Raw genomic sequence first — 26,943 nt, 5'->3', positions numbered from 1 at the left:
CTTCTACAGCCAAGTAAGAACTGAGAACCAGCCTCTACCCAGCTCTAAGCCAGGTGGATGGGGCCCAGGGGTCCTGAGGGGGCTACTGCCTTTCCCACAATGTGGGAGAGAGATCACTCACCCTGTGGGATTCGCCGTGGTGTGGGAAGTGGCTCTTCCCTCTCTTCCGTAGCTCTCAGTGAAGTTCCACTTACACAGGTTTCTAGTACAGCCCCAGGTCAGGCGGCAAACAGGAATGGTGCTCTGGACAGGTCAGCAGCAGAGACGCTTACCCCCCCTTGGCTGACCTCAGCTTCCTGCTGCCATCATCCCGTGACCTTGGGAAGCAGACATCCAGACCCTGCAGCCTCCCCCCTGTGAGCAGCTGTGGCCCAGTTGGAAAGAACATGGAGAAGGAGGCTCTGACTTCCTCTAACAGAGCGGAGGAGCAGCCGCACTGGGGAGCAGAGAAGTGGGGGAGAGTCCTCCCCCATGTGTCCTGGGGGTACCCTCAACTCCAGACTCTTCAGGGTAGCAGAGGGAGCTCGGGGCAGGACTCCAGCCACCAGCCCACTGCCTTGGTGGAGAACCAGGATGGTGCATAGGTCCGTGTCCGATTTCCAAAATAGATTATCTGGAAGTGATTTGAAAACTCCCTCTTCTAATATGCTCTTTGATCCTGTCCTACTGTGACAGTCCATAATCAAATGGTGACAATGACTCTTGGATATCTTCGAGGCACACCTGAGCCAGTTCTCATTCTCAGGATATAGTGAATGGTGAGCCGGGATGGTGAGTGTGTAAGGAGGCGGCTAGGCAGGGCCACTCCCCTGTGTCCACAGGCTGTTTGCTCACCCCTGCCCAAGGCCTGCCCCCTCTCTACACAGCTGCTGAGTAGAAATCTTTCTCCAGAGGAATAAGTACTGGCTGCTCTGGTGTCCACTGTGGACACTGTGTAATCTGATGTCCACTGTGGCCTCAAGCAGTGTATGTGGAGCAGGACACTCTAGAACATGATCCAGACTGAGGCAGGAGCATGGGATGGGCAGTGACCGGCACCACATACACCTTGGTGTTCATGTTAAGTCACTGGTCAAGAAAGCTCTCTCCGAGGAAGAGGCATTTAGTCCAAGGTCAGCCGGGAGGAAGCCCCAGCTGTGTGGAAGTCAGGGGATAGGCAAGAATCCAGAGCCATAAATGTGGAGCAGAGACCGTGAAACAGACTGTGCTCTGCACGTTCAGGGGACCCGCCTAGGCTCCAGTACCCAGCAGGCTCTCTACATATTTTTGCTAAATAAATAATTTTTAAGAAGATAAGTGTGGCTGTGGGTGAGATTGGGAGATGTGGGGCCGTAATTCAGGGTAAGCAGATTGGGTCATGCTAAATGGGAGAGGAGCCAGGTGACAACGAGGTCTTGCTGTAGTCTTCCAAGGTCCTGTGGCTGTTCCGGGGGAGGGAGTGCAAGGTAAGAGCAGATGGGGCACCGCACCCTGGGGCTCCTAGTGTGAGTGGCCCAGAACACCTCTAGCTGCTGGAACCTGCGAAACAATTTATTGAAAGGAACAATAACTAAGCGTCCGAAGGGGCACCAAGACCCAGGCTCCATCAACCAAGCCTAGAATAGAATCCCAGATCATGACCTGGGTCTGACCCTGCCCCAGGCAGCTCCACACTGGACTGGCTGGAACCCAGAACTTTATCCTCCCAGTCCACCCACCCCAGAGGAAGAACCTTCCTCCCCCACCGCGGTCCTGCCCCCAAGGACCCAGCACTATAAGTTTCGGCTGGGAAATCTTCCGCTGCTCTTACGGAGGTTCCCAAGTATGTGAAAAACCACTTTTCTCCTAATACTTCCAAAATCATCCTTTGTCTTGATTTTGACGGTTTGATCAAGATACTCTTGACATGGATTCCTTGTGCCTCTTCTTGTTTAGTGTGTTGGGATCTGCCTCTTAATCCTCCTGTGGGATGGGACACGTGTTCTACCTTCAGAAGGGACTCCCCCAAGTGACTTCATTCTCAGTCCCTGGAGTAGGAGGCCACTTCAGTCAGAAGAGTAAGGAAACAGGAGGAAAAGAAAGAGGAAGTCAGGAGGTGAAGGAAGAGGAAGCGGTCGTCAGCCACCACCTACAGATACTCCGCACTAGTAAAGCTCCAACGGAGGAGAGAAGGAACCAAAGCTCATTCCAGGAAATAATGAGCGAAGACTTCCCAAGTTGGGGGAAGAAATGAATACCCAGATCCAGGAAGCCCCAAAACATCAAATCAGGTGAACCAAAAGAAGCCCCCTCAAGACCCATCCAAACAGTCACAAGGCAGAGGCGATTCCGGAAACATGAGAGAAAAGCAGTTGCACACACACGGAACCTCCCTCAGAGCGTCAGAGGGTTTTCAGCAGAACCCTGAAGTGCTGAGAGACAAAGAAGGAGGAACCTCGTGACCCAAGGCTCCCTGATGAAGCCGTCCTCCGGCGCAGACGAGATCCGGCACTTCCCAGGGGGGCCAAGCTGCGGCACTGTACCAGCGCTGGTCTGCCCCGGAGGGGGTCTGCAGGGGAAACGGGAGGATTCAGGTCAGCTGCAGGACGGCACAGAAAGTCCGAGTGGGGCCGACGAGGCCTGCCAACAGACCAACCTCAACACTGCCCAGCTGTGACGGCAGCGGGCAGGTCACTCTGGACCCCGGTATAAAAGTTACAGTGCAAACCCAGTAAAATGACTGTGACTTTAAAACCACTGGAAGATAAAGAATATCAATGATGCCAATTATGACAGCCACCCGGGTTGGGCGGTAAAGCATAGAGGATGCGATGAAGCCCAGTGGTTACCAGTTAGACTTCCGCAGCCTTAAGGTGTTTTGTGGGTCCCAGGTGAACATGCCAAAAGAAAAATGGACATGTAAGACCCACAAAAGACAGGGAAAGGAACCTGAGTACAGACAAGCAGCCACCGAGTGCTGAGGCAGACGGCACGAGAGGAAAGGCCAGAACTACCACAAAACCAGCCGAGAGCCCCCAGCGGGTCGAGGTGGACACTGTCCATTGACCAGCGCGTCAGCCACAAATGGATTAAAGGTGGCGTGGCCGAGGGGGCACCAGCAGATGCAGATAACACGAAGGCCCAGAGTGGCCACACAGGCACGAAGGTGAGGCCCAACTCCACGCTGTGGACAAAAGCTCCCTCATGTTGAAGACACACAGCCGGACAGCCAAGGGACAGAGCCCACAGGTGGCTGTGTTTACATGAGACACAATGAGCCTTCCATCCAACGACCACGAGACAGACCCTTAAGGGTAGAAGGGTCGAGCCACCAGGAGGCTGTGACTCTTGACATATCGTGCACCCAACAGCAGGACACACGAAGACATAAACAAACTGAATGAATACCAGCAATGCGGCCGCACCAGGTCCTGGGGTGCTCCACTTCAAGAGTGGACAGAACGTTCGGACAGGTCAATAAGGAATACAGACGGCAAGCACCTACCAGTCTCACAGAACCTCCTGCCCAGAACACAGTTTCTTCCCAATTGTACATGAATTTTTCCCAGAATAGTTGATGTATTTGCTCAAAAACAAGTGTTGCTTAATTTAAGATTCTAATCGTAGCAAATATATATTTTTACTACAGTGGAATGAAACAAGAAATCAATAGCAAAAGTAAAGCTAAAAAATTTACAAATATGTAGAAATTAAATAGCACACTCTTGAACAATTATCAAGTCAAAGAAGAAATCAAAGAGAAATAAAAATGATTCTTGAAGAATGAAAAAGGAAACAATCATACCAAGCTTAGGTGATGTTGCCAGAGCAGCACCAAGAGGGAGGCTCATGGTGAAATGCTCTACATAGGAAAGGATCCTAAATAAGCAACTTGATTGACACTTCCTAGTGCAGTAAAAAGAAGAACCGAGCCCTACGTTAACAGAAGGAAGGAAATAATAAAGATTAGAGCAGAAATAATTGGAATAGAAAAAATGAACAAAACTAATAAAGCTTCTTCTAAGACAAAGGAAATCGAGAGAGTGTTTGCTAAAATAAGGAAGAGGGTAAGGACTCAAATAAATCAGAAACTAAAGAAAAGAGGTCGCATCTGCTGACACAGAAAGAAAGCGGACTACCATAGGCTACTACGCACAACACACCAGCAAACTAAGCTGGATCTCTAGAGACACTCAAGTCACCAAGACTGAATCATAAAATCATCTAACTGCTGCAAACCAAAAGCACAGACAACAGAAGTAAGCTAATAAGTAGAACTACGTCAAACTGACAGACTGAATGATGGAGGGGTCACCAACTTGGCAAACAGCGGACCCATGGAACGGGAGAACACAGGTGCCATCTGTCTGATAAGGGCTTGATCTTCAAAGGACCTGACGAGTCGGACAGGTCACAGGTTATCTTAAAACACAGCCTGGTGTAACCCTGAGTAAGGCCCTGGGTAGACTGTCCCCTGAGGACACACAGATGACCAGCAGCTCCAATCATCTGGCGAGTCCAAGTCGGAACCTGACGAGGTGCCTTCCCGATTGGTGGCCACTCCTCTCTGGTCCTCAGGGCCCTTCCTCTGTGCAGGCTGGTTCTGGCCGTCTCCCCTCTTACAGTCGTGTGGATGAGGCCCACCTGTGCCCCCAAACTTCACTTCCTCTGGGGACCCAGCTCCAGGTTCAGGTGCCCTGAGGAGTCGAGCTTCAGCACAGCATTAAGGGAGGGTCATGATGCAGTCAGGAACGACGTGCAACATGTGTGTGTGAGAGTGTGTGTGTGAGTGTGTGTGAATGTATGTGTGTGTATGAGTGTGTGAGTGTGAGTGTGTATATGTATGTGTGAGTGTGTGAGTATGTGTGTGTATCTGAGTGTGTGTGAATTATATGAGGGTGTGCATGTGTGTGTGTGAATATGTGTATGTGTGAGGATATATGTGAGTATGTGAGTATATGTGTGAGGGTATATGTATGTGAGTATGTGAGTGTGTGTGAGGGTGTACATGAGTGTATGTTTATGAGTGTGTGTGAGTGAGTGCAAGTATGTGAGTGTGTGAAAATATGTGTGAGTGTGTGTGAGGGTGTGTATGAGTGTGTGTTTAATTATGTGAGAGTAAGTGAATGTGTGTGAGGGTGTGTGTGTGAGGGTGTTTGTGAGTGTGTATATGTATGTATGTGAGGGGATGTGTGAAGGTGTGAGTGTGTATGTGTGTGTGCCTGAGGGTGTGTGTGTGTGAGTATGTGAGTGTGTGTGTGCGTGAGGGTGTGTGTGTGAGGTTGTGCGTGAGGGTGTGCATGAGTGTGTGTGTGAGGAGAAGGTGCTGGGGTGCCAGGTAACAGCAAGGTTGTGAACGTAGGGTGGACAAATGGGGCCCATGGTGGGCAGACAGGCCCAGTCTTAGTGGACAGTTGGGGCTGGGGCAGAGGCCCACCGAGGCAGGTGGCCAGGGAGAGGGCGTGCGATGAAGGGGAGTGGTGAGGCCAGCACGGGGACCGGGATCTCGGGACCTCCCCAGGTCAGCATGGCACCCCCACACCTTCCTCCGGGAGGACCCCACACTCAGAGCTGGCTTCCAGGGATGCTCTCAAGAAGCTGAGCCCGAGAGGCCCTGGCCCCAGGTGCTCAGAGTGGAAGCCTGGGGCAGGCTCGGGGCTGCGAAGATGGGAACAGAATGCCCTCTCCCCACAACCCCGCCTGGGTCCACCCAGAGGCCAAGGCCTGGAGGAGGCTGTTCTGAAGAGACCAGGCGTCCTCAAGTGGCCCCAGGCGAGCAGCCGGTCAGCAGATCCGTCTCCCGAAGTCAGCCTGCCGACAGTGCCCAGGACACACAGAGCTGTGCAGGAAGGGGGCCTGCTTGGAGGGCACTGAGCCCCCAAGGGAACAGGAGCTGCAGGCCCAGTTGGCAGAGTCTGGCTAGGCTGCTGACCTCTGCCTGGACGGGGCGGAGGGAGGCAGAGCCAGGCGCTGAGGAAGGACTCCTCCGCCTTCCAGCCAGACAGTATCAGCTACCTCCACCGGTGTGAGGGCAGGAGCGCATCACTGGACGCAGAGGTGAACCCCGAAGGAGCCCGCAGCTTCCAAGGTGAGCGCCGGGTGCCGGGAGGCAAGGCGCTGGGCGTGATGAGCCTTGACCCTGGGCGCTGTTCCGGAAGACAGTGAACGGCCCCTCCTAGTCCTGCTGAGCCGACTGAGGGCCAGGCACTGGAGGCTGCAGAGGAGGATCAAGGACCAGCTGCACTGGCTCCTGATTCTGGACCCCAGGGCAGGCAGGCCACAGGGGCCTCCTGCCTCTTGTAAGTCAGGACAAAAGCAACCGAACGTGCATGGCCAGCAGGAGACTGGCCCTGGAGGAAAGAGGAGGGCAGGGCTGAGGAGGGCCCCTGGGCTTCGTCTCCAACACACAGCCAAACAAAATCTGCGATCCCCTGCTCCAAGGGCAGGCTTCCCCTGAGCAGGAGCCAGCGGCCAAGCCAGGATGACCCCACAGTGGTGTCGGGAGGGGGACTAACTTCTCCCCGGCAGGTACGCCTTGATTTCAAGGAGGCTGAGCAGGCGTTACTGTGCTCAAGGCGGCCACTGGCTTGAGAATGACCACAAGCAGGGCTGGTGTGGACACTGCCCTGGGTGCCCTCCACCGCTGGCCTCCTCCAAGTGACAGGGGAGCTGAGTGCACAGGTGGAGAACCCAGGACGCCCCCCCCCCCGTAGGGACTGGGAAAAGTCAGGGCTGTATTTCTGCCTTGTAGGCCATCATTGTCCTTGTCTAGACCCCACCCCCAGGAGACTGGCCTCAGGAGCCCTCCTGCTCTGTTCAGCATGCTCTCGGCCACGTGGCAGGGGAAATCCGTGTGCTTTGGTGCCTGTGTGTAAGATCCTGAGATCAAGCTGCTGCATGGGGCCTGGTGAGCAGCGAGGAGCTCTGCCACTCAGCCTGGTCACTGTGGTCCGTGGCTACACCCCAGCCTGGCACCTTCCCCACTGCTGTGGCTCACAAGCACGGAGCAGCCCTCAGAGCACCCAGAACCGAGACTGATGAGCAGTTAGCGTGAGAATCTTGGAGGAATCTGCACTAATTAAAAAGCAGATGGAGCTTTAAGAAAAATCTACCCAGCCTTCGGGCTTCAGATTATTACACACTCAGATTCATGTCATGACAAGAGGCAGCCTGGAAATGTAAAATAGAATGTGAGCTTGAAAATAAGGGAACGTGCGCTTGGCCCAGCAGAGCATCGGTGGGCGCTCAGCACGCGTGCCGTCTGGGCCTGTGCTTGCAGGGAGCCCGCCTCCTACAGCTCCTGCAGACCCCAGGACCTGCAGGACAGCCTTGACCCCAGGACCTGCAGGACAGCCCTGGTCTAGGACACATCCGGATCCTGGCAGCCCCATCAGCAGGAGCCTCCAAAACAAAGGTGTGGCTGGAGCAGCCTCAAGCGTTGGCTCCGGAGGCTCCGAGGGGCAAGAGGCTTCAGCTACATGTCAGCCGTGAACTCTGCCAGTAAAGCTGTCCCCACGGAAGGGGCTGCCTCGCAACCAGCCGGCCACCAGCCTCCAGCCTCCAAGCCCTTCAGGCAGGACATCCTGCTCCAGAAGCAGGCAGGAGAGTCTGGGTGACTGGGGAGGGGGAGGCAGGCAGCCCCCGGCTCTTCCCACAGTGGGTCTCAACACTCCTGTCTGCAGGTCTCCTCTTGTTGGAACATCTGGCACCCTGAGATGTTCTTCCACCTTGATTTCTGAAGTCCACCCCTGCAGGGGGCCTCTCCCATGAGCCTCTAGGACTGACCACCTGGGACATCCTTCTGGCTTATTTATGCTGAGGGTTGAGTAGGGAGCCCAGGCCAAGCTGCAGGCCATCTGCCCCCGGTCAGCAGGGAGGGGGGACCAGGCCTGCCCCCATCCTTGGGGGTCACTCAGGAGGTGACTCCACATACCAAGGGTGTTCTTCATCAAAGAGGGACAGTCATTTCTCTGTGGAGCAGAAATGAGCAGAATTAGGAATCTGGGCAGGAACCACAAACAGCCAATCTGGAATCAGCAAAAGTAGCCTCAGCCAGCGTGACAGCTTCTCCATGGCAGCAGGTCACAGTCTGTGCAGGACAGGGAGCTCCCTGTGGGGGGCCAGGCAAGGTCAGGCCAGAGGCAGCCCTGGGCCCAAGACCCTTCCTGCTGGCTCTGCAGTCCACTCCTGTGACCTCCCTCTCCTCCCAACTCCTCCCTGCAACAATGATTGGCTATGCTGGGGGTTTTAAATCCCCTGTGAACAAGCCATTTCCACATGATAATAGCTCCTTACTAAAAAAAGTGCTGATTGACTCAACATGAACCCAGGGTGCATGGATGTCCTCAGATCCCTGGATTTCCTAAAATCCTGTCAGCCCATGAGCGTTCCTTGGTATCACACTGGTGAATGGCTTTGTCCTGTGGCTCCAACCAGGGCCTTGGTCAATCCAATTGGGATTCAGGAAACTCCAAGGCCAGTGAAGGGCTCCCTGAGGACGGCCACACCCCAGAAGCCCCCGAATGGCCTGTTAACCAGCTGAATGGCGCAGGCACGTTGCTTTGCCTGTCACAGCTTCCTCTGCTGCTACCCAGGGCAGACGGGAAGATGGACATGCGGTGTTATCCCAGGAGCTCCCGGGCCTGTGGTGATGGCTGGAGCCGGGGCTGCTGTCCTGGGTTCCTCCTCCCAGCCGCACTGCCTGCAGACAGCCCGCCCACGCCTCTGCAGATTGCCACATCCTGGCCCCCTTTCCCCGTTGCCATGGAAAGAGGAGAGCAGAAAGCCAAGCTCAGCAGGCTGGCGGCTCACAGCAGCTCCATCCGGAGAGGGGAGTTCTGCGGGCTCATTAGCGCGGGGGCCGCAGGCCGGCCTCCCACAGCTCCTCCGCACAGGCCTGGCCCCCCGTCTCCAGCCCGCTCTCCATCCGGAGCTCACCTCGAGTGCCCTGGGTGGGCTTGCGATCACTGCACTTCATTTCCTTATGGAAAAATCCCCCCAAAGCCCCCAACCTGAGACTAAGTTCCACCCAAGACACAGCTGAACAAGCCGGTCACCTCTGCAGAGTGGGGTGAGGGCAAGACAATCTCCAGTGACCCAGCTGAGGACAGGAGAGGGACCAGCTCCCACCCAAGCCAGGTATACCCAGGCCATGTATCCATCGGGCACTGTGCCCGGCTCTCCATGTGCCTGACCTCACAACCTAAGAATGCTGAGGAGGCTAGTGGTCTCCCACTCATGGGTGGACAGATCGAGGTCCCAACAAGCAGAACACAGGCCTATGGTCAGACAGCTGGAAATGCCCCAACCCAATCTCAATGGTCACCCAAGCTTTTGCTCTGAAAGTGGCAGCTCTAGCCTTTCTGTACAGGGTGGCCTTGAGGTGACAGGTCCCAATCCCCAGAAACTGGAAGCAGGGTCTCTGCAAATGTAACAGGAGAAGATGATTCTGGGTCACCTGGGGATGCTGACTCAGTCATAGGAGTCCTTATAAGAGAAATGCAGAGGGACATAGGACACACAGAAGGGGAGGAGTTCATGTGACCACGGAGGTGAAGCGTAGAAGATGCAGGCCCACGATATGGCCACCTGTTACAGCAGTCACGGGCCCAGGACAAGGGGGCCCGCGGGGCGAGCTGGGGCTCAGAGCTGGTCAGCCCTGTCGTCGCCACAGATGAAGCTGCACTTTGTGCAGCTCCTGGGCGAGCCTGGTGAGGCTCACAGTGGGCCAGCTCTCCAGTGGCCCACAGCTGCAGGACAGCCCAACACAGAGGGAGAGACGGCCCCACACCGACCCACAGACCCCCGAGGTCAGGGGCAGGGACCAGATGCAGGCTCCACTGAAGGAGAGGAGCTTCCTCACCTGAGGACATACAGGTGCTGGGGAAGAATCTTCTGGCCTCCCACTCACCCGGAAGACTCCGGAATGGCGTCTGGTGAGCCTGCTGGGCAGGTGTGCCCACGTGGCCCTTCGCTTAGCCCAGGCTCCTTCCGGAATGGCAGCTGGGCCCAGGGGTCCTCAGGTGGAAGGAAAGCATGCCCTACTTGGAAGAGGCGCTCACGAGCCCTTCCCAACACAGGCCACAGAGCCCGCCTGGCAGCCCGTGGAAGAGCCCACCGCCAGCGCTTTGGATCTGCCCTTGTCGGGGACCCAAGGCAGACACTGTGCCGTATGCCTCAGCTCAGGCTGAGCAACAAGGGACCATGACCAGTGGCCCACACCAGGGACAAACTCCTCACCGTCCAAGATGGCGGTGCCACAGGCTGCTCCTCCCGAGACCTCTTGTGGCTTCTCCCTGTGCCCTCACATGGCTGTCTCGTGTGTGTGTCTGTGTCCCCATCTCTTCCTATAAGGACAGCCTACTGCTGGATCAGGGCCACACCTTGTGACCACACTTCCCCTGGGTCCCCTCTGCACAGGCCCGTCTCCAAGCCAGCCACACTCTGAGGCCCTGGGGCTTGGGGCTTCACGGTGTGGATTTGGAAGGACACGATTCGGCCGTGGGGACAGAGACAGCCGTGAGGTGCTGGCCCTCTCAGGCTGCTCTGCTGAGGTCAGAGACTGCGGCCCAGGTGGCTGTCTCCCCACTCTCCTCCAGGAGGGCAGGGGCTGGAAAGTCATGGGGTCAGGAGCTGGAGCCTCTGCCTGATCTCAAAGCCTGTCACACAGGTGCCTGTGGGACTCCCCCACTCCCAACACAGGCTGAGCCGAGTCAGGGCTCCTGGGGGCAGCTGGCCTGCCCCAGGCCCTCCTCACCCTGGGGGCTGGGTGTCACCCGGCCTGCCCTCCGGCTCCTCCGGCTTCCTGTGCTGGAAGGACAGGGTGCCACTGGGCTCCCACTCAGCACACACAGCTCTGCAGGGCAGGACGGCAAGAGTGAATACCCTCGCACGTTCCCCTCGCACATTCCCCTCGCACGTTCCCCTCGCACGTTCTGGTGTCCTTGCCCAGCTCCCCGCACATCCCAGCATCCTGGGTTGAAGAGCTCTGTGCTTTCCGGGTCTCCAAATGCCAAGCAAGAGAAAGATGGCAGAGCCAGCAGTCAGCCCCAGGGAAACGCTGGGCCACAAGCACTGACATCCCCCGCTTAAAATGCAGGCTCCTTCTGAAGATGCCCTGCAGAACAGGATTCTTCCTCTAGGCGTGAGTGCACGGCAGGTTCACATCCTGCCCGTCTCTCAGAGCAGAGCTCTGGGCAGCTGGCAAGGCCCAGGTGGGGGGCGAACGTGTGTCCCAGCAGCATGTCCAACTGTCCACAGAGTGCAGCTTCACTGAGGGAGGGCACGGTCCTAGGGGACTCGGCCTCCATCTTGCAGCTGTCAGGGGACGTGGCTCCTGTGTGAGGCTGGCACACTGTCCTGCAGCGCTTCTCATGCAGGCGTGACACCTGGTTTGCCAGATCAACCCTGCTCTCCACTGTCGGTGGAATCCGAGGTGCCCGCAGACTGGCAGAGGCCATTCTTAAAACCTGAGTTCAAAGCTCTGAAGCCGTCGGCTAAATTTGGACACAATTCCGACAAGTGACTGCTTCCTCTCTTAGGGCGTTATCCGCTCGGGTGGGGACTGCAGGTGAGCTGGCTGGCTGGCACCCTCGCAGGGGTCCTGCTGGAGCAGCACCAGGCCTACCTCTGTCCTCTTCACAGTAGGCCCGTTTAATCACATCCACAAATGAACATTAGCGACTCGAGGACTTGCTCCTCTAGAGATTCTAGAAGGCTGGCCCTTCTGCTTCATGGGGGTGGGAACTTTCCTTGGCTTTGGGGAGGTGGGTGGCCCTGGGGGGGACTGACACCCAGGGACCTGGAGGGGGGCAGCACCAGCACAGGGCTTGGGCACCAACGGCTCTCCCAGTGGCACATCCATAAAGACCCACAGGGTCAGGAGTGAGGGACCTGGGAGGAGGAAGTGCTCAGGAGCAAGGCCTGCGAGCACACCTAGCCCAGGGCTGGGCCCAGAGCCAGCGCGGCCAAGTGTGGCCTTGGCACTGGAGCCAACAGAGACAGCAAGACCCTGCTGCAGCCCGTCACTGTTTGGGGAGGGGGCAAGCAGACGGCAAGACCTCAGTGAGCTCATCAATGCCTGCCCGGAAGCCTCAAATCAGCCTTAAAAGCTAAGACAGGACGTAAAACCCCACATTCCCCAGGCGGAGCCAGTCAGAAGCGCGGGATGGAGACTGCCACCAGGTGACTCACACCCCTGCCCCTCCCCACCTATTCCGTCTCTCTGTATTTCTCTCTTAGTCTCTCTCTGTCCCTCCTCCTCTGCTCCACCTCTTCTTCCCAACCAGACAGAACCTGATTGGGTCGGCCCCCTGCTGCCTGGCTTGCCCTGCCCTACTGCACCCCAGTGGTCTGTGAGGGTCCGGTGCTAGGTTGTTCCTCTCCCTCCTTTTACGATGACTGACCCCCATCTGTCCCAGAGCCCACTTTTAACTGTCCTGGCTCAGAAACCCAGGCATGACCTCCATGGGCAGGGCTGTGTGCCCCTTCCCAGGACAGCTGGGTCTGCCTGCTAGTGTAATGGTGGGAACCATCCCTGGGGCCTGCAGCTCTAGGAGGCCTTAGGCTCCTGGTAGGCACTAGGGAGCCCCCTCACCCTCCTGGTGGGCATCCCTATAGCACTAGGGAGGCCTTGGGCTCCTGGTGGGCAGCCCTATAGCACTAGGAAGGCCCTCACCCTCCTGGTGGGCATCCCTACAGCACTAGGGGTCTCACCTCCTGGTGGGCAGCCCTACAGCACTAGGGGTCTCACCTCCTGGTGGGCAGCCCTACAGCACTAGGAAGGCCTTAGGCTCCTGTGGGCAGCCTACAGCACTAGGGAGGCCCTCACCCTCCTGGTGGGCATCCCTATAGCACTAGGGAGGCCTTAGGCTCCTGGTGGGCATCCCTACAGCACTAGGGGTCTCACCTCCTGGTGGGCAGCCCTATAGCACTAGAGAGGCCCGGAGGCTCCTGGTGGGCAGCCCTATAGCACTAGGAAGGCCTTCACCCTCCTGGTGGGCAGCCCTACAGCACTAGGAAGGCCTTAGGCTCCTGTGGGCAGCCTACAGCACTAAGGAGGCCCTCAGGCTCCTGGTGGTGGGCAGCCCTACAGCACTAGGGCCCTCACCCTCCTGGTGGACAGCCCTATAGCACTAGGGGTCTCACCTCCTGGTGGGCAGCCCTATAGCACTAGGGAGGCCTTAGGCTCCTTATTGGCAGCCCTACAGCACTAGGGGACCCTCACCCTCCTGGTGGGCACCCCTTGGACTTTCTCAGCACTAGGGTCCTCACCCTCCTGGTGGGCACCCCTACCGCACTAGGGCCCTCACCCTCCTGGTGGGCACCCCTTGGACTTTCTCAGCACTAGGGCCCTCACCCTCCTGGAGCTCCTGGTGAGTGAGTGAGTGACAGATGCACACACGCTGCAGAGGCTGGAAGTAAGAAGGACAGCCCTCCTCACCCTCCCCAAGGACAGAGCAGCTGCTTGGGACAGGGAGCCCTGCAGGGGTGGAAACCAAGAAAACCAGCCGCTTCCCAGCCGAGCCCCTTCTCGCAGCACGCTGGAGAAGGCAGAGAACGGACTCCCTGAGGGTCAGACTTGTCCTCTGAGGTGTGAGTCCTCACCCCACATGAGAAGGGATCTGCCACACACCCCAGGTCTCTGCAGCTGCAGTGGAGCAGAGACCAGATCTGACAGCTGAGGACCCCGTATCCCTGACCTGCAGCTCCTGGGCCAGGCCAGTGGAACCTCGTAGATCAACTGGGGGAACTTCCCTGGTCTGAATATGTCCCCAGACCCACAGCACTGGAAAGTCCTTCAAGGCAACAGTGCCAGGCAGTGGAGCTGCCCAGAGGAGTCAGGCCATGAGGCTGTGCCCTGGCAAAGGGGCCGAGAGCTCTCTGGAGAGGGCTTGGGGCAGAGGGCTGGCTTCTTTTCACTCTTCTGCCATACGTTTGTCCCACCTCCATTCTGCCCTCTGCCATGGGAGGACGTGCCGAGAGGGCCTTCGCCTTCATCCTGGACTTCCCAGCCTCCAGGGCTGAGGATAAATCTCTGTTCCACATGAACTACCCAGCGCAGCTACACCAAGGGATCAGACGAGGTCTTTGACACCACGTCCAGAGAACAAGGAGGAGCTGAGTCCAGCTTCACGCCCCCAAATGTGCTTCTTAGAAATGCAGGTTCCAGGCTCCAAAGCAGAACCTGCCTTTGAGGGGACGCAGCTCAGATTCTGGGTGAAGCACCCTGAGCCGACTGTGATGCCGATGAGACTGGGCTTGGCTCTGAGCGAAGGCTTTCGAGGCCAGCAGCTGCTCACCACAGAGCGGAACTGAATTGGGTCTGCTGCCCCCCATCTGCTGGGGCGTTCAGAAGGGGGACAGGGCCACTGCCTGGCGGGATGTCAAGCAGAGCAGAGGGAGGTTCCGGGAGGCCTCAGGAGGTGAGGGGTCTGAATTCTGCCCAGTCGGGAGGGTGTGGACAGAGCCAGACCAGTCAGAGCCAGACCAGGTAGGACAGGGTCAGAGCTGGGGCAGGGACGCTGCATCCCTGCTGTCACAACACTTAAGGTCACGCTCTGATTGCAGAACAAAGACAACTGTGACACAGTCTGGCCCTGAGAGCTCAGGAGGTGGCAGGGAAAGGAGGGCAGCTCCGCTGTGATTGCAGCAGGCCAGAGCTGGGCCAGGCACGGCCGGGAGCAGGAGTCCATGGGAGCCACGATGCTGAGGTGAGGAGCAGGGCCGGCGTCTCTGGACAGGGCAGCAGGCAGAGCACCTCGCCCATGGGAAGTCGGAGCTGAGGTCCTATTTGCTGGTTTTCTGTTCGTGACTAAAAGGCTCAGGGGTCACTCCAGTTGAACTAGGCTGACTGGGCTGTGTAAAATAAGCACACAAGAGACACAAAGACCTCTTTGTTTGGGGTCGCTGTGATGGCTCCTCTGACCTTAAGGGTCCGCAGGACGAGAGAGAGAGAGAGAGAGAGAGAGAGAGAGAGAGAGAGAGAGAGAGAGAGAACACTCACTGAGCCCTTTTATTGAGGAGAAGCTATTCAAATGAGGCAAGGGGTCAGGTTTCAGGGGGCTGAGTCTATCTTCATGATGTCCACTGTCAGCAGGTTGACTGACACCTGGGTAGGCCACACCCAAGAGCACAGTAAGAGGAGGAGACACACACAAGGCACTTCCATGAAAGATTCCGTCCTAAACAGGGCAAGGGGTTATATTACAAAGGAACAGGTGAGCATGGCTTCACCCGTGGGGCTGTAGCAAGACACACCCATGCACGAGACCGACCCTCGAACCCAAGAAGGGTGGGGAAAGCTTGCCACATTTCTGCGACTGAGCGCCTCAGCACCCAGCCAGGGAGTGTGCCTCAGGCAGGTGCAACGTTGGTCTCCCACACCTACGGACAGTGTGGACAGTGAATGAAATGGACCTTGAGGAGGGGCACTGTAAATGGGCACCTCCCTGGGCGAAGAGACCAACCTGGGTTTCAGAAGTGGCTGAGACCAGGATAATGAAAACCTGGGTCTCAGACACCGGTGGGTATAGGACCGTGCAGGGGTGTGGGTGGACCATGGGGAGTGGGACGACCCCCTAGTTCCTGGTTTGGACTGGGGAAGAGAGGGGAAGTCCCCAAGAGGGAGCACAGAAAGAGGCAGACTGGGGGTAAAAGTCACCCCGCGGCTGGTTTAAGGGCTCCCCAAGGACCCTGAGATCTCCAGCAGAGTGGTCCCTGGGCAGGTGGGGAGCAGCCTGGAGCTCCAGAGAGAGGCTAGAGAGACACAAGCCTTGTGAGGGAGTGGCCAGGACCACCAGGGACTGTCCCCAGGGTGCAAAGAGTCCAGGAATAGAACTCTGGGGAGCAGAGGGGAAGACGTCAGGGCAGGGAGGGGGACCCAGGCAGAATAGAGTCCGGGAAGCCGCCTTCCCAGGGCACATGCCCTCGGGCACCTCACGGAAAGTCACCTGGCAGGAAGGGACCAGCAGTGGCACCAGGGCCACCTGTGAGGCTCCTCCCACCTGAACACTTGCTCTTCCTCCTACTGCTGGCCTCTCCAGTGCCCCCCACAGTCCAGAGGCCTGGACACACCAGAAACCAGGACCCCATGCAGAGAGAAGCATCCGTGAATGGGTAGCCTGTGCTTTGCATCCTGCAAACAGATGAGAAGCCAGCACTGGGGACCCTCTCTGGCAGGTCCTGGCTTCCCACAGCTTCAGGTATGCCGTGTCCACTGTGGCAAGAGCCCTAAGCACGGCGAGCTGCAGGTCCCAAGGCCATCTGCACATGCCACCACCAGGACAGGAGACACAGGGACTCCAAACAGCCAGGAGGTGTTCAATACCACCTCCCACTCTTTCTCCACCACCCAGGAATGGGTGTGCGCACGCACAGCCATATGTGTGCTCATGTGCGTGACATGCAAGTGCACACACGTGCACACAGACACACACCACAGTTCAGGGTCTCCCTCCTGGACAGGGCGTCCCTCTCCCCCACACCTCCTCTGTGGCCTGGAAGAACCTTCTGTCCTCCCACCTCCCTGCTGAGCACACTCTGCACATGGGGACTTCCCAGCCCTGTCCTGTCTGCCGTGGGCTGCTCTCCTGCCATCTGGTCACAGAGGCTGATAAGTGTGGGCAGGTCGCCAACTTGGCCCCAACTCCACTTGGAGGCTGGACTGGCAGATAAATTGGTCCTGGAGGGGGGCGAGGAGGGGGAACAGAAAGAGGGGGGCCCAGAGGGAAGATTTCAAATTCATCTCTCTGCTAAGCCAAGCTCCAGCTTTCCAAGGCTCATCGCGGTGCTGCGAAGGCTGACAGAGCGCCAGCCGGGAGCAGGCAGATGGTGCTGGGAGCGGGTGTGGGCCAAGTCGGGGTGGGCAGGCCCTGCCAGAATCTGCACAGAGCAGCAGCTCCACGAGGAACGGGCTGGCCTGCTGACCTCAGAGCACCTCTAGAGGACGTTCTGGCTCATTCCTGCCCTGCCAGAGGCTCTGACCTGTGTCCTTGGGGCTGCTCAGCAGAGGTCGTGGTCCACGCCGAGGCCTGCTCCTGTTGCTTAGCAGGCGTGCCCACCTCAGCCCCACACAAACCGTCGCTGCTGCTGTGCGGCCCTCAGCAACCTCAGAGGAGGAGCCTGGGCAGCACGAGAAGTGGACCTCAGGACACACTCTCACTCTGTGTGGCCAATCCTGACAGCAATGCCACCTCGAGCTCTGGGAGGGGAGAAGTCAGCAGTGTATCCCTCGCAACTCCAGCTCCTGGATGTTCTCAACGTGTGGAGTGAGCGCCTTCGTTCCCGCTAACCTGTGGGCATTTCTGCAGTCCTAAGATAAGGTGAAAAACCCCTGGGAGTCACACCTGGCCACAGAGCATCACCTGACAGCCGCCAGCCAGGACTCTTGGGTTCAGAAGGAGTGACAGTGAGCTGGCAGACGGCCACCCCCAGAGAGTCTCTCCTGGATGCCTGGTCCCCGAGTGTGCTGCCTGTGTGGAGGGGCTGCTGGAAGCTGGGGTGGTGCACACCGTGCAGAGATGGGCATTCCCAGGGGCAGGCCCACTTCAGCAGCACCTGCTGACCCCTCTACCAGAGTCAGCCCCGAGGGCATGGGCCAGGGAGACCCGGATAGAACCAGGGAAACCTGTCAGCACATGCATGACTAACCTTCTCTGTCTTGGCCTGTTCCCAAGTCCCAGTTGTGTGTTTTTAGCATAACATGCTGTGAGAGGGGACAGCCCAGAGCCTTGTGGTGGCTTTCTTGATGCCACCAGTACTTACAACAGCCATTCAGTGAACAGACTAAACCAAGTACAAACATGCCTTTGGACGCCCTGGCGAGACTGGCACTCAGACCCAAGTGGGCCAGTACTTAGCATAAGACGAAGTGTGTTGAGCAGAACCATTGAAATCAGCACAACACACCAGGCCAACACTCCACGCCGGCACCTGGCCTCTGCAGCAGCCCAGCTTCACAGACAAGCATAGATCAGACGCATCCCTCAGAAAATGGTTTCATTTATAACCAATACTGTCACCAAAGTGCACTTGGAGTCATAGGTATGTTGCAAAAGAGGAAAAACCAAACCCCAAACCAAACTCTCCTATGGAAGTGGCTGCTGTGGTCTGCAAGCTTGGGACCCCCCTTGAAAACCCCCATGATGCTGTCCCAGCCCACATGGTGACGGTGTTCAGCTTAGGTCATGAGGACATAGCCCTCACGAATGGGACTAGTGCCCTTCCAAAGGAGGCCCAAGAGCGCTCCCTTACCCTTCCTCCGGTGAAACAGCAGATGCCCGCCATCTTGAAGTAGACAACTGGACTGCACCAGAATCTCTAGCACCCCTTGATCCTGAACTTTCCAGCCTTCAGGGACACACAAAGCAGACTTTGTTGTTTATAAGCCACACATCAGTGACAGTTTGTTATAGCAACTGAAATCAAAATAGGACAGAAATTCGGTACTGTTGTAATTTGGGTATGAGGTGTGGCCCAAAATCGCCTGTGTTGATGCAGGAATGTTCAGAGGTGAAATGGTTGGTCGTGAGGTCTGTGACCTATCAGTCCATCCTGCTTTGAATGGACCAACTGGGTGGCAGCCATAGGCAGGTGAGGTGCGGCCAGAGGAACTGGGTCCTGGGGCTATGCCCAGGGGGAGGGGGCTATGCCCAGGGGGAGGAGACTATGCCAGGGGGAGGGCAGCTTCCTTGGAGCCCCTAGCGCTGTTTCTCTCTGCTTCCCGGATGCCCTGCACGGAGCAGCTGCCCTCCACCACACTTTTTGCCATGATGTTCAAAGAGCCCAGCAAACCACGGACTGACCTCTAAACTGTGAGCCAAGATCAACTTTCCCTCCTCTAGGTCATTCCTCTCAGGCCTTTTAGTCACAGTGACACAGGACACATATTTACCAAGGGTGGGGTCCTGCTGCAGCCAATAGTTAGAAGTGTGGAAGCAGCTCTGGAACTTGGTGACGTAGGGAGTAGAAGCATCCAGAGATGCATTCTAGGTCATGACTAGAGCATTCGGGGCGATTCTGGTGAGGGGGCAGGAGTGTGGGAGAGCTGTGGAGGAAGGCCAGGCTCCGTGGACAGTATCTGTGAACAGAATGCAAACTACAGGTGGAAAGGCCATTCTGCTGAGGTCTCCTATGGAAACAGGAACCACGCTGGTGGAGAAGGGAGGAGGACCTGTGACCCTTGCTATGTAAAGGCCAATGGCTGGCTGCAGTGTGTCCATATATCTGCGCTGTGTGACAGGTAGAACCTGAGAGTGGTAACTGAGAATTGGCTGAAGAAATTTCTAAGAGAGTGTTGAAGGAGGGTCTGGTTCCTCTTGACTGCCTTTAGTGAAATGGGAGAAAACAGAAATACCCTGGAGACAGAAGTGTCAATCAAAAGGGAGCAGAACTCTAAAATCTGGAAAATCCTCGCCCATCCATGGGAAAAGGAGGACATCTGCTCAGGAGGAAATAGGGTGTGTGTGGCCATGTCATAGGGAGATTAGTGTGGGTCAGCATCTAAAGGGAAGCCAGGAATTACTGGTCAAGACAAGGGAAGACTGACCCCCCGGCACTTCAGAATCTATCATGGCCTCCCTCCTCATCACAGACCCAGAATGCAGGGCCTCAGGCCGAGCCAGGGCCAAGCTGCCCGGCCCTGCCTCACCCTCACACCAGGCCCACCCTCTGCTCTGCCCTGAGCACTCCTGCTGCACAGCGCAGCTCTGGAGGGCAGTTGCAGTGAGCATGTTGTGCAGCAGAGCTGTAGGGGCAAGGGCACCTGAGAGGTTGCTGAGACCCAGGCACAGACCACCCCAGGGATGGGGCCACTGAAGGAAGCCCCCACTAGGACAATGTCAAGTAGATTCATGGGAGTGGGAGCCCTAGGGTTCAGACATCTGCATGGCAAAGCTGAGGGCATGCACCCCCCACCTAGTGGGCCTGGAGGACAGAGCATTGAGCCACAGTTTCCTGTCATTCCTTCTTCCCTCCCTGTTCTTGCTTCTGGAATGGGAATGTCTGGCCCATACCGGTCCCACTGTTGTGATTGGCAGCACATAGCATGCTCCATATCACCATCTGGAGGGGAATTCTCCCAGGATGAAACACCTTGGACTCTCAGCCACATTTGATGAGATGAGATGCTGGACTTTAGACTTTGGAGTTGATTTTGGAATGATCAAGGCTATTTGAGCCATCAGGATGGAATGAATGAATCTTGCCCATGAGAAGAACAAGAATCAGGCATCAGAGAGGCAGGGACGGAATGCTACAGTCTGAATGGGTGTATTCCTCAAAACACATGCTGGAACGTAAACCCTAGATGATGGTGGCTATCAGGAGGGAGGCCGTTGGGAGGAGTTCAGCCACGAGGGTCTGCCACTGAATGGGGTGGATGTTCACATGAAGGAGGCTTCAGAGAGAGTCCTCTCCTGCCCTGCCTTCTGCCAGGTGAGGGCACAGCATTTGTTCCTTCATTCTGCTATTCCTTCTCCTGCTACATGAGAACACAGCAACAAGGACCCATCTTGGAGGCACGGAACACCCTCACCAAACACTGAATCTCTTGGTAACTTGATTTGGGATTTTCCAGCCTCCATAACTATGAGAAATAAATTTCTATTAATTACAAATTACCTAGTCCAAGACGTTTTGTTCTACAGCAATGTGGGACTAGGACAGTTATTTTAATGTTTCATAAAAGCAGTATTTAGGGAACTAAGTTTCCTAAGGTTCACAATATAATTTGGAAGTGGGCTATTTACCACCAACAGTGGAAGAAGGGGGACAGATGTCTCCCTGAGCGTTGGAAAAAACCTTGCAATCTGGTTATTGCTATCCAGGATCCTCTGTAAGAACATATATAAGAAATCACAGGCCAGTGAGAGCATGCCAAGATTCAGTCCTGCCCCCAAGGGCTCTGACCCAGGGAGACACATCCACACTCAGGTCTATGTGGATGTGACCTCAGGTCCATGTGGAAGCATCCTCTGGTCTATGTGGATGTGACCTCAGGTCTATGTGGATGTGACCTCAGGTCTATGTGGATGTAACCTCTGGACTATGTGGATGTAACCTCTGGACTATGTGGATGCGTCCTCTGGTCTATGTGGATGTGACCTCAGGTCCATGTGGAGGCGTTCTCTGGTCTATGTAGATGTGTCTTCAGGTCTATGTGGATGTGACCTCAGGTCCATGTGGATATGTCCTCAGGTCTATGTGGATATAACCACTGGACTATGTGGATGCGTCCTCTGGTCCATGTAGATGTGACCTCAGGTCTATGTGGATGCGTCCTCAGGTCTATGTGGATGTGACCTCAGGTCTATGTGGATGCGACCTCAGGTCTATGTGGATGTGTCCTCAGGTCTAAGTAGATGTGACCTCAGGTCTATGTGGGTGTGGTCTCAGATGTATATAGATGTGTCCTCTGGTCTATGTGGATGTGTCCTCAGTCCTATGTGGATGTGGCCTCTGGTCTTAGAATAAGGGAGCCCTCTTGGTCCTTTGGGCTTCACCTAAAAGTGCAGTGGAATACAGCAGCTTGGGAACTCTGAGTACTAATAAAGCCCGTTCACACCCAGGGTGGGAACCTCCATGTCCTGGTTGGAAAGAAGTCTTCAAATCTGCCCAGAGGCAAGCTTGGGCCATGTGTGCCCAGTGCACTTGGGGTGTCTCAGTCAGAGTTTTCCTTTCTGTGGCCAGAAAGCATAACAGGAACAATTAGAGGAGGAAACCTTTATTTGGGGGCTCACAGTTTCAGAGGTCTCAGTGCATAGACAGTGGCTCTGCTCCTCGGGGCTCGAGGAGAGTCAGGACATCAGGGCAGAATAGGGGCAGAGGGAAGCAGAGAGCCTAGCTTAGCTCACCAAATACACACCAAAAGACATACCCTCAGCGTGGCTCCTCCAGCCACACCCACCAGCCTCCAGTTACCACTCAGTCAATCCTACCAGGGGGTTGATTCCCTTATTGTTAAGGCTCTTACAACCCAATGAGTTCACCTCTGAACTTCTTGCATTGTCTCACCAGGAGCTTTTCAGGGGACACGTCACATCTGATCCCTAACAGGAGGAACAGATGTTGTTCACATAAAGTCTCTGCATGTCCACGGACACACAGAGCAAAGGACCAAGGCTTTGTCCATTCGGAGCGCTTCCGGAGTGCCAAATTGACCCTAGGCCTTCACCACAGGCCGTGCACCAGGGCTCTCGGGAAGTACCCCAGCCTCATGTGGCGCACTTGATCAGAAGTTCCCAGGAGACACTCCTCCTCACACAGGACTCAGGCCCCGGACCTGCTATAAGGAAATGCAGCGTGAGTCTTCACCGCACAGAAGTGCCACGGGCCCCTCTCACTGCGGGGAGCAATGCAAGAGCAGGTAAGCCTGAAAGGCTGGTCAGGGAGTGGAAAGAGGCCTGGCGGGGGAGACCTGGCAGGGCCACCTGGGCCCTGAGCCCCAGTCCAGCCTGTGGACCTTTAGCATTATCCAGGTCCTGCTTAGCCACAAATAAAACATGGTGTTTTAAACCCATAAATACTTCCTTGCCTCTGTCTCTGGGTGTGGGGCGGAAGGGTCAGGGCAGTTCACTCCTCCTCCCCCGCTTCTCCAGCTGGCTGAGCCATGGTGCGTCCAGGGCTGGACCCCTGGCCAAATGAGACCCGGCTCTCTTCTGCATGAAGATCCCTCAAACCATCACAGAAGGCCACACAGCCAGTTTCTCCTGGAAGAGACATCAGCCGAGGCGGGTCTGTCATTTAGAAGATGTGGCGGGGATGTCCCCTGCCTCCTGCAGCAAGGTTCATCCTGCAGAGGGGAGAAGCAGGTGGAGTTTCCTCTTCCTGCCTGCCTCACCCCTGCCCTCCGCAGCCTCAGTCCTCATGTGGCACGCCCAAGGCATGCTCCGTGACACCCTGGGACTCCACTGCTCTCTCTCTGCAGCTCTTGGCACACGGCACACGTGGGCACCCCAGCGAGGGCTGGTTCCTGGAGGCGGAGAAGCTTTCCACCAGCCTGCTGGGGTGCAGGTGGCAGAGCCAGCCCAGCAGGGCATCTCCCAGCGAGGCTCAGAGTGATCATCCACCTGTCAAGTTTCTGGGTGCCTCCCTGGGAGTGGGCTCCAGAGAGTGGCCTCTGGAGATTCCCCTTCCTCTGTTCCTTGGGGCCTCCTTTTCCCTCTCTTTTCCTCTCTGGATGGTGGCAGCTGAATCTAAAGGGCAGGAATCCAAGGGAAGGACAAGCCAGCAGCCTCCTCCCACTCTAGGCGCTTCTTCAAGAGAATCCACCTCTTGGAGTCTTCTCACAACCTCTCAGCCCGGAACCTCCTCCCCAGGGCCTGTGCCAGGGCCTGACCTGCTCCTTAAACCCGTGGCACCAGGACTCCCCACTGCAGGGATGGGGAAGGCACAGTCTTGGAGCCTCTCCACTCCCTACCCCTCCTCTAATGGTAGCTGGGAAGGTGAATGGCATCTGTCAAGGAGCAATTGGTCCCTTCCCGTGGCAGGGACCTGAGCACTGTGCTGGGAGCGCCCTGAGCTCCTGCCCCAGCCTGCATTGCCTCTGAGTCTGGGTCAGGGAGAGCCTGTCCAGCCGTCCTTGCTGTCCTGGGAGCTCCTGCTCGCCCTGCCGTCTCCCCAGGGCTGAGTCTCAGCTCCTCAGACACCTGACCCCCCGAGGCTGCCTGAACATCTCCAGGCTGGTGGCTTCACCCCAGAGTGGCTGAGCCAGAGGCCCTGTAGCCAGACTCACCTGCAGGGCCACCATGGAGTTGCAGAGTACTCTCCGGCCACAGCAGACATTGGCTGGGTTCCCACAGGTGACCAACAGGTGGACAAGGCTCACCGAGGACCCCTGCTGTTGGGGTAGTGGTGGACCCACCCTGTTCCCGGTCTCCAGCCAGCACCTGCCACCTCTGGTACAGTGGACATGAGCACATCCCCAAGCTTAGGGCAGTGAACCCAACCCCACAGCAGTCTGCCTGACTACACCCCCACTCCCTCGTCAGTCGGCCACTACAGTAATGGGGACACCCACTCCAGAGGCCAGCTTGAATTTGCTCCTGGATGCCACTGGACTCTGATGGACACAAACCGCCACTTGTCGGATTGCTATGTTCTGTACCCTGGACGCGGGGTCTTGGAAGAGTAAGAGGCGTTGCCAGAGTTCAGGGCTGGCCCATCTTCACCAGGATTCAGGGGCTTCATTTGTACAAGGAAATCTCTGTCCCTCTCCATGTGCTGAGAATCCCATGTGTGCGTGCGTGTGCGCGCTCAGGTATGCCTGTGTGTGCACCTGCAAGTGTGTGATTGCATGCGTTTTCTGTGCACACACGTATATGTGTGAGCACGTCTTGTTCACATGTTTGCACAGGCACATGACAAACATATGTGCATGTACAAGTGTGAGCACACACGTGTTCTTGCCTGCATTTGTGCAGTGTTTGTGGATTGGGTGGTGGGGTGCTGGGGCAGGCTGCTCCTGTGACTGGAACTCTGGGCCCGGCCCTGGGCCAGGTGACCCTGGAGCCAGCGCCCCGCCTGCAAGACTCCTTTATGACCTACTCAGCAGTCACATCTATGTCGCCAGCCCAGCTGATCTTCAGCCAAACCTGCCAAAGAGCCAAAGGCATCACCTCCACACTTTCCAAAGGATGGACAAGGCCCAGCGTTTTTGTCAACCATCAGTCAACAAATGAAAGAAAAGTTGAGGAGTAGAATGGTGTCGACTCTCGACTTCGCCCCACATGACCAAGGCTGAGGTCCAGCTTTTCCAAGCATCTACCTGTGATGCACAGCGGGTTGGACTGTAAGGGTAAAAGAAATTGAAGTTAAAATGTAAAAGACCGGGCATTGTAAAGTTCCTAAGCTGCAAGGCCTGAGTTAAAAAGTGAAGGACTAGGTATTGTTAAGTTCCTCTGCTACACCCAGAAATTCCTGAGGCCATTTAGTTGATTAATAGCCTAGGGCCCTGTGCGATCTTGCACGTAGGCAGTAGGCATCGCAGGGCCTAAACCAATCAGTTTGAATGTACCTCCCCCCCTTAGAACTGACCTATCACTCCCGCCCAACCTGTTCCCGCCAATGAATGAACTAATCATGTTTAGGAGTTGTTGTTTGATTTTCCCGCGGTGTATGATGATTTGTTAAAGGAGACTGTGATGTATGTAAAGTCCCCGCCCTCCCAAAAAAGTGTACTTAAGCACTGCTCAACTCCTGCTCTGGGCTCTGGGCTGCTCTTCTTTCTGAGTGAGCACGGAGCCCCAGTGCGCTGGATTGGATCCTCAATAAACCCCTTTTGCTGTTGCATGAGCTGCGGTCTCTTGGTGGTCTCTTCCTCCGACGTTCGCCGGACCCTTACAGGACGCCTCCTCTAGGCCCAGTTTCCTCGTCTGGATGGGCCCTCTAAAGCCTCTTCCCCACCAGAGACCAGGCCGAGCCCACCCATCAGGAAGTGGCTGGCTGGAGGTGGAACAAGCTCCCAGGGAGGCCTCTGAGGCCATCTGTCCTTGTCACACACAGAAAGGCTGAGCTCAGCTCCAAGGCCCAGCTCCAGGGGGCACACCGCCCTGCCCACCTTCTCACATAGACCGTGTGCTCATGGCCAGGACTGTGCTGGAATCTCCACGCCCGCCCTGCTCAGTCCCCGGGAGCGGTCAGCGAGATGACTTGGGGATTTTCTCCTCTTCTCTCCATGCTAAAGCACAAGGTGCCATATGGGATCTCTCAGGGACACGTACACTGGGGAGGTGCCCTGCCGCAGTCTGGCTGGGCACAAATAACCGAGCCGCCACAAAGCACTTGTAGGTTCAAACAGCAACTCTTTATTGCCGAACTCCACCAGTACTCCACGCATGCTCCCCGGGAACACACTCACCCTCCACCGGGTCCGCGCCCCCACTCCCCAACCCCCGGGAGAACTCAAGGGAACTCCAAAGTAGCGGGCGCCTGAGGCAGCAAGAGCCGTCCTATTGCCGGACAGTAAAGGTCATCTATACAATTGAACACACAGCTTAACATAACCATCATCATCTCAATGGCTTGCTGGCGGCACCTCTCAACCATTCCCTTCTGGCAAAATGCCATGCGTCATCCTGTGACCCTCAACAGTGCCCTTCTTGTCACCTCGCTATAGAAAGGACTTCTGAGGAGGAAGAGGCATTGGAGACCTTACCAGTGGTGGGCAAAGTCAAGGAGCATGAACCCCCCAGGGTCAAACTAAGAACAGGTCTGCGTCCCCACCTGCAGCACGCGCACCTGGCCGCTCCACCACTCAGCGGACTTGGTGCCCACCGGACACCTGCACAAGAAGGAGGGGAACAGAAAGCATGAGAGCAAGAGTCACAGGTGAGGCTGCAAAAGGCCCCTGGGCCACAACCAGGCGAGGAGGACACCCACCCAGAGAGCCAGGCTCAGGCCGTGAGGAAGGCCCAGCCAGCCACCTTCGCCTCCCCACTGGTCTGCCGATTCTGTCCCCCCACTTCCAGCAGCTGGGCATGACTTCCTGACAGGCGTCCACAGGCCAGTGCTCAACTCAGGGCCTGAGCCACCCTGGGACACTGGGCCTGTGCCCACATGTGCACACACGTGGCCTGTGATTGTGCCGTGGCCCAGAGAGGGGTCGGCGAGGGGAGGCATGGGGGCTGCTGCCCTCCCGCCGCCATCACCGTGGGCAAGAGGGGAAGGAAAGGCAGCGACAGAGGCAGAAGCACAGGGCTTGGAGGATTCGGGACCCCCAGAGCACCTCCCTGGGTAGGGCTCTAGGCGAGACCCTCCCCAGCCTCAGGGCCTCGGCCAGTATCGTTCCTGCCGTGCCACCCTGCCAGTGCTTATGACGTGCCAGGCCCTTGGCATCTGCTGTGGCGTTTGGCCCTCACAAGGCCTCTGCCAGGCCCACCGCATTGTGCCCGTGGCCCAGGTAAGGCCGCAAGATCTGGTCCTCATGGCCCGTGACTGAGCCTGGTCCAGCGGCCGTCCCTCCCAACCCAAGGCTGGCGCCCCCAGTCT

The 26,943-nt window shown here is 56.8% G+C and overlaps 2 long non-coding RNA genes across 12 annotated transcripts in view; one reads left to right on the top strand and one right to left on the bottom strand.

The window, feature by feature from the left end:
- The window catches only part of LOC124103036 (uncharacterized), a 51,576-nt gene that overhangs the window by 8,167 nt on the left and 16,466 nt on the right, over nucleotides 1–26,943 (bottom strand). For all 10 annotated transcript variants that reach the window (XR_006855062.2, XR_009228224.1, XR_006855069.2 and 7 more), the window contains one exon: nucleotides 122–1,518. This is a non-coding gene — a long non-coding RNA (uncharacterized LOC124103036). The remainder of the gene's footprint in view (nucleotides 1–121; nucleotides 1,519–26,943) is intronic.
- On the top strand, nucleotides 14,476–25,248 carry LOC124103038 (uncharacterized). Of its 2 annotated transcripts, XR_006855073.2 has the most exons (3): nucleotides 14,476–14,669; nucleotides 21,973–22,321; nucleotides 22,554–25,248. It is a non-coding gene; the product is annotated as an uncharacterized LOC124103038 (long non-coding RNA). The 2 variants fall into 2 exon arrangements; XR_006855074.2 differs by lacking the exon at nucleotides 14,476–14,669 and having other exon boundaries at nucleotides 16,720–22,321.

This window comes from Marmota monax, unplaced genomic scaffold, assembly GCF_021218885.2.
Source record: "Marmota monax isolate L192 unplaced genomic scaffold, Marmota_monax_Labrador192_F-V1.1 WCK01_AAM20220418_F8-fsc00551, whole genome shotgun sequence".
Classification (NCBI taxonomy): domain Eukaryota; kingdom Metazoa; phylum Chordata; class Mammalia; order Rodentia; family Sciuridae; genus Marmota; species Marmota monax.
Note: the sequence above shows the minus strand (reverse complement) of the source record. Positions and strands in the feature narration are given on the sequence as shown.